Below are 8,268 nucleotides of genomic sequence, written 5' to 3' on the forward strand. Positions count from 1 at the left end.
ATCTAGCAGCTTGTTGATTGATGGAAACGGTGTAGGCTGAAGCCTGGAAAACTAGTAAAATGATTGGGTCAACAAAAACAGAATCCTGAAGGGCAAACCAGTTTGAGAAGCGTGGGGAATGAGAATGCATAATCAGTTGAGGCATATCGATATAAAGCCTAGTACTAATAATAGCAATCATTTGTTAAAGGCCTCCTTCAGGCCAACGTTCTGCCAAGTCCTCTACACACATGGTCTCGTGTAAGTCTCACCACAGGCCATAATCTGATAGCGAGTGGTAGAGCCGGGGTTCTAACCAGGTCTGTTCCAGCTCGGGCTTTTAGTCACTAGACTGTCCTTTTTCTGGAGGCTGGGATGGAATTAAAGCTGCAAACTTGAGAAAATGCCTGGGCAGTGGATTTCAGACTATAGAGTATACCAGTATTTTCGTTGTTGGGAAACGTAGGCCCATGGCTCCAATCCCAGACATCCTGGGGTTTGTTAGGGCCAGCGTGGAGTCTGTTCTTGACAAGCTCCCCAGCTCAGTTCTGATGTAGTCTGTGCTCAGTGGCCGGATGTTGAGCAACAGTGACCCACAGAGAGTGGGGTGCTGGAGTATGTAACTGGGGTAATGTTGTGTTTAAGACGGGAAAGGAAGATACTGTGGGAAAAGAAGCCCAGGTGGGAGAGCCAGAATAATATTCTGTCTCTGAAGCTGAGAGGAAGAGTTTCCAGAAGCTCAATTCAAAGCTGTTGCAGAGACAAGCAGAATGAAACCACAAATGCCATAGAATTTATCACTTAAAAGTGTACTTAAGCAACAGTTTTATAGTCCTGTAATTATTTCTCCAAGGAATTCAGGCCAGCTTAGTTTCTAGTTTTGCCTTGTAACAGTCTGTGAAGAAGGGCCACTGTGTATGAAATGCTAAAAGGATACCAGAAAAGTTGTGGGTTGGCTAAGGGACACACAGCCAGGAACTGATTGAGATATCCTTGAGGTTTTAGATGTTAATCTGAAAACAACGTGACGATAGTCTAACTTAAAATTGAAAGTGATTCCAGGATTGAGTATGTGTATGTATGTGTACACGTAAATTGTTTTCCAGGAATGTTCATTTCCAGGAACCGTCACCTGTCTACCACCTTCTAACTAGGTTTCTAATAGGATGGATACAGAAAGGAATTATAGGTAAATTGAGTGTATCGTTGCCTTGTAAACAGTTGGAAAGAATTCCTGTTTTGAATTATCAATACTGGTTTGTCTTCGATAGGGTAGCTAATTAATTCTTCAAATATTTAGGTACCTATTATGTCCCAGGCATTATTCTCGCTCTTGGGAGTATATTGGTGAATAAAACAGATAAGTTTCTCTTTCATCATGGAGCTTACATTATGATGGAAGAAGGGAGATACTAAACTATAAGTTAGGGCCTTGTTGCCAAGAATAAAGGGTTTGGATTGTATTCTAAATGTCGAATGCAGTGGAAAGCCAGTGGAGGTTTTAAGCAGGAGGAGTGATATGATTTGGTCAAGATTTGACTCTCAGGAAAGTAATATACATTTCCTCCAGACGTCTTTAAATTATTCCCAAGATCTAGAAAATGCCTTGTATATAATAGAAACCAAATAGTTGAAGAATTAATTAGCTACAGTAATCGAAGACCAACGCAGTATAAGTAATTCAGAAAAGGAAATCTTTCAGCCACTTAACAAGTCGAAGATATGATTTTCTTCAAAGATAAATTAGCATTTCAGATTCTCTGTAAGACTGGATGTGTTCTTCAGAGATCAGCAGTGTTCCTTATTTAAATACCATAATAGAGATTTTATTTCTTTTTTGAGCTCATAATTGTTGGCCGTCTTCTTCCTACTACCATGTTTTCTCAACATGTTTTTTCTTATTCTCTCTACTGTCAGCAGGCTGTCATGACAGTTTCCGCTGTAGTCATATATAGTTTCTGCTGTAACACACTGACCATGCCTTCTATATTTCATAACTTGTAATTTCACTAGTGGTATCAAACCAAACTTGCTAACTAAAAATTAGTTAAGAGGGTCTTTCTGTGGAATGGCTGTTATCCTGTGCAAACCAGATACATGTGTTTGTATAATTTTTAAGTGCTGAACTGGTATCTGACCTTTCTCAGGTGACCAACAGGTTCCTTTTACTCAGGAAAAGGCCTTAAAAAAAAATTGATGCATAAGCATGTTATTACATCTATGTCTAGAGTAGAACTATCATTACAGGCAAAATGAATGCTTTGAGGTGCTACCATGTTTCCCCGAAAATAAGACTTAGCAGGACCATCAGCTCTAATGTGTCTTTTGGAGCAAAACTTAATGTAAGACCTGGTATTTTATAGTATATTATACCTGGTATTGTATTATATTATACCCAGTCTTATATTAATTTTTGCTCCAAAAGATGCATGAGAGCTGATGATCCTGCTAAGTCTTATTTTCTGGGAAACATGGTATATACATAATCTATTTTTATTAAATATCTTAATATTGTATTAAGTATTGTATTATTTTGGGAAATTGATGTTCCATAAAATTTGTATTTTAGCATATAGAAATTGACAATAGTTTTACCTCGCACCCAAAGGAAGCATCTAGTTTGTGTATGATCTTTATATACAGAAATCTTCAGTAAACTGGATTTCTTCATTAGAATTTTTCTGCATTCTGTAGCAGAGGTCTCAAACCGGGCTGCACAGTAGAATCTCCCGAGAAACTTTAATACCAATAGCTGGGACTTTCAGAGATTCATTTAAATTGATATAGGTCAAGTGGGACTCTGCCAGGTTCCCAGGATTGCTTTTGTTTTGTTTTCAGTGCCCCAGTAATTGTACTGTGTAGCCAGGGTTGAGAACTACTGCTCTAGAGACAAATCTTAAACATACAAACACACACATCATCAACCTCTTAAGGACTGTTAGAAAATCAAAATCAAAAACTTTTTGGAGTAAAATTTGGGTTCAGTACAGTAGGTATACTGCTTAGTCTTCTAGAATCTTTGCTATTGAAAGTGTGGTCCTCAGACCAGCCGCATTTGCATCACTTGGAAGCTTATTAGAAATATAGAATTGCAGGGCCTCACCCCAGACCTACCGCATGGACTGATATCCCCAGGTGATTTGAGTTTTAGTTCAATCCTTTAAAGTTTGAGATGTACTACTTAAGCTGTAGGTACATAAATGTTCTTTGTAATAAAAATAGGTGATTAGAATCTTATCCTATATGAATAAGATCCTCAGATTTGTGCATTAGTCAATCATGTCCTTTAAAGCATTTAAGAAATACGCTCGACAAGAAAAGTAGGAACAGAAGAGTTCTTAGGTATTGAGCTTCTGGTGACCAGCAAATGACCAGAGGTTTCTGCCACCGAGACAGAGGGAGGGGTTCTATTGCCTAATCCTAGTTGGTTGCAATCTTCTTGATTATTTTGTTATGCTTATATTTTTTCTCTCCTTCCTATTCTGTTCTAGTTTACTCTTTTCATTGTGAGGTAGGACACGTTATTTTTTACAGATACAGATGACGATATTTGAGACAGTGTTTGCTGATAGGTGCCCATAGTTGAGAAAATGTGGTGGAGGTATGTTGAGAACTTTCTATGGGGAGATGGGTATGGACAGGACTGAGGAGTGGTTCCTAATTGCCGTTGTGTTTTAATTCTAACACAATAGTCACTTCACAAATAAACTGATTTTCCTCACATGGCTATAAGAACCAAGAATCTAATTTATATTTGTCTTAAAGTTCACAGTGAAAAATAATATATTTCATGTTAAGGTTCATATATATTAAAAAGAATGGTCCAGTATGAATGTTCAGAAAATACTCTAAATTGCAACGCATCAATTTAGATACAGGAATGATATTTTTGTCGTGTTTGTTTTTATGGTAAAAGATTCTAAAATACATTCACCAAGCAATCATGTCAATATCAGATGAAAAACTGCAGCCAGGTTATTCTCACATCCCACAGGTTTTAAATTTTTAAATTGGCGTATGTTCTAGAGGGATTTTTCGTTAAGCACAGCAATGTCAGGGTCTGTAGAAAACTTTTCTAGGGTTTATTTGTGATTTATAGATTTCTCTGAGACATGAGAGGTTTGTTTTTAGTGGAGACTTAGCTATATCGTCATTAATTTTTCCTGACACATTTCATTTGTGAAATTTACCTTTTGCAATGTTATAATCTTACTGAAAATTCATTCCACAAAAATGAATTAATCTGAACTTTAAGGTTTGGTGTTTGAAAATACTTTATTTCTGTGATACATGAGTTTTTTTTTTCTCTTTAATATATTGGTTTAAAGGTATTTTGAACCTTTAAAGATGCTTTTCCTTTTATTTGCTACTCCTTAAGTTTAGAGATGTCTTCAGACATCTAATAAAATTTTTAAAAATACATATGGTATTGGGACCCCCTCCTCTATTTTAATACCCAAGTTTAAAGGAGGGAGCGTTTCTAAGTACAGTATTGGTTAAACATCTTTTTTTCCTCCTGGGTTTCTTTTTAGGAACTACTGACAATCAGAAACCTATAGCCGACTTTGGGATATGACTTTATTATTCAGCAACTAAAAGATGAGTTCTAATTGTCAGACTTCTGTCACTGGCACTTGTCCTCCTGTTTCTATAGAAACTGGGTTGGAAGTCAGAGCTGCACAGAGGGAAAGGGTAAGTTTCTTTTAAACTCCATATTTATAAACCCATGTCTTATTAACTGGCATGCTGTCAGTTTTCACATACGGATATCCATCAGCGAACTAGAACTCAAATATGAACTCATTTTCACTTGCGTGGAAACTGACATCAAGTCATTAAACAATAGGAGGGTTTAAATATGGATTTATTTTTCTTGTGACTCTGACTTCAGATTTCTTGAAGCAGTGAACTCAGTATGATAATTCTCACTGTTAGTATTTCTAATTTGGGGGTCGTAAAATTGATTTTTATTCTTCTAGCTCTTACTCTGTTGTACTCTTCTGATAAGTGAAAATATAAAATGGCATATAACATGCACAGGACATTTTAAAAGTCTGCATGAATTACAAGTCTCTTCTTTGGAGCAAAGTCTGATTCTTTACATTGTAAAACAAGTACTATACTAACCATTTTTTAAGCCTTTCTCCCCTCTTAGCCGAGCAGGATGAGGTCGTCTGTTGGGCACAAACATTTGTTCCCGTCCAGCCAGACACCCATTATTCATAGAACCTAAGACACCTGCCAGTTGGTGAGTCATCTTATTGCTGTGGCTTCAGAGGGCTATGCTGCATAGTTGGGGCATTTAGTCTTGAAATTGCTTAATCAAGTGTGACAAACTCCTCTGATCTACAGACTGGTGTATGTAAATAATACATACTAAACTGAGCAGCTTTGCAATATTGGAAGGAAGACAGTATTAGCTCTTGTCCTTTAAAACATACCTGTGCCATTTCCTTGGTCCTAACATACTGCTCTTCAGTATGTTGTTAGAGATGTTTCCCTGCTAAGTGAACATTAAATAATGTTGGTTGTCGCCACCACAGAATAGGACATCTTGGCTTGATTTCAATACAAACCATCAGTGTTGTAAAAATAGTGTAAGAAGTGAAAGTTGGAAGTTTTTCAATAGGGAAAGTGAATTCATTTTTTAAAATTTCCAAATCCCTGGTCAGTTAATGCCTAAAAGTAGATTCTCATTAAACATGTATGTCTCTCTTCCTTAACTACTAATGTGTGTCCTGTTAGTTTCTATTTGCTCACTGTGGCTTGAATGAGGTAAAAATAGAATTGAATTTGTGAGTTTTTGGAGGAGGTAATTAGAAAAACTTTGGTTTTCGGATGCATGCTATGAAGTGTCCAGATATCCAAATATGTAGTCTCCGTTCCTTAGCCTAAGGGGGGCCAATTCATCCTGGTTTTAAAACCGAAAGTCCTGAGTCCCAGGAGGGCCCTTGTTTCCAACGAAGCTCAGACAGTTGGTCGCCCTATCTTAGTTTATTCTCTGCGTCCCTAAAAAGGCCTCACTAGGTTTTTATGGATCATCATTTTGGATAGAAGGAGATTTCCCAATATACCAGCTTCTGTCAGAATGTACCAGGGATTCGATTCTTTTTTTCTTGAAAAATGATGGTCATATTTGTCTCTGTGGTCCTGGGTAATGCCAGCTTACCTCTCACAGAAATAAGACATGAATTTTAAACTGGTTTATTTAAAAGTTCATTCCAATTATATTTTATTTGTGTATATATGTTAAACCCTATATAGTTGATAAATGTGAGGCAGGTGGGTAGATATTTGTGGTAAAGGAATAGCCAAATATATAGATATAAAACCTCCAACAAGTTGATTCTGGCTTAAGAAAAAACCACTCAAGGTTTTTAAAAAGTATTGGACTTCGGTTTTATATTGAGGTTTTCAGAGAAACCACTGCCTAAGTTTTATATTATGTCTCTCTTAAGACCAGTTAAAATCAAGTAATAATAACACATGGTGTGTTTTTTCTCCCATGGAAAAAGCTGATTTTACAGTTAGGCACATTTTTTTACTAAGGAGCCAATTTTTTACAAAATTAGGATCACATATGTTAATATGCCTAAATTGTTTGAAAAGATCACAAAATTATCATTTCAGTCCATTTAAACATAATTGTTGCTTTTATTAAATTTTAAACTGCTAGAGACTCATTAAAGAAGAGGAGCCAAAGGCCATGATCTAATGAACACTGGTAATTAGGTTTCAGAATTGGCTCTGTCAAGGACCAGCTTTGTAACTTTAGGCAAATAACTTGGTCTTAATTTTTTTTGTTCCTTATGTATAAAATAGGAATAATAATACCTCTTCAACTTCCTCACAGGGTTGACCTGATGATAATGAGATAATAGGTGGGGAAGGTTAAAAGTACTATAAAGTATATAGAATTTTAGTATCAGAAATAGTATTTAATGACCGATATAGAAAATTCCTTCGTTAACAATGATAATATGGCATGTTCTTCAGAGTAAGAGCAGCAAGAAATGGTTGTCGTAAGTTCTAAATGTAACCCAGTAACTAACTGAGAAGAAAGTATACTGAACTTTTATGTTCAAGTTATCCTAGCTCTAAGTAAAGTACATAATATTGATAGATATTTCAAGGCTGGTAATTTATTATAAATTTATTAGAAATGAATTATCTATTAATGCTAATAATATTTTAGTATTAAGGAATTATAAATGGCCTATACTTAGGCACTACCTTCTTTGGTCAGGTTCAGTGAATAATGGAAGACCTAAAAAAGTTATCTTAACAATTGCATTGTTATTGCAGTGTAGCAGATGTGTTTGTTTTGGTTCGTGGGTACTTTGCATTTTTATTTCAATCCAGATATTAAAATTTTATGCCAATTTGAGTTAGAACAAATTTATTACAAGGTAACTGCTTTCAATTAAATTAGCTTCATAATCTTGTAGAACTGCCAAGAAACAAGGGTGATGTAGAGAGGAAAGAAAGCACAGGGTTTTGTGTCAGTATGCGTTTTGAATTGTGACTCCACTACTTAGTGGGTGTTTAATTTCTTTGACCTAAAGTTGATTCATTTGTAAAATGGGCATCATATGATCTGCTTCTAAAGGTTGTGAAGATTAAATAAGATAATATATAAAATGTGCCTACCTCAGTGACTACTATATGTTAGATGTTGAAATAAAGTTATTCACCACCCTACCATTCCAAACACACATGCTTGTATAACTGAAGTCTAATATTTGTTTTAGTCTCTGTCCCATAAGGACTTCTTGAGGGAAAAGGAGAAAATCAGTGTCCTGTTTTGCTTTTCTTGAAACCCTGTACATATATCTGGGATAGTATTTCTAGATTATGGATTCTTAGAAATGTATTGACATCTAATAATGTCCAAGAAAAGTAATAAATGAACAGGAACATCATGAGTTAATTACAATGACTACGTTAGTTATAGAAGACTTCAGCTTCCTATAGTCCAGGGATCATTCAGACTTTTCTAAATCCACACCACCCAGGTGTTACAGGGACTATTGCTATTGAGTAGGACGAAGAACTGCTCTGCTCCATACGATTCATGAATCAGAACTCAACTTGCAGTTCTGTAGTTAGTTCTACTTAAAATGTACAGTTTGCTTTCATAGGAGGAAAGGCTCTTTTGAGAACAATCATTGCTCAAAAGGGAAGGAGGGTGAAAGGGGTTCCTCATAAATTATTAATTTATTTTATTTTTCTTTTGATGTAGAAAGCAGAAGAAAGGAAATCAGCAGCTCCTGTGTATGAGGGCTATTT

Source organism: Rhinolophus sinicus, chromosome 7 (assembly GCF_057876585.1).
Source record: "Rhinolophus sinicus isolate RSI-liver-muscle chromosome 7, RSI-T2T, whole genome shotgun sequence".
In the NCBI taxonomy this organism is placed as follows: Eukaryota; Metazoa; Chordata; class Mammalia; order Chiroptera; family Rhinolophidae; genus Rhinolophus; species Rhinolophus sinicus.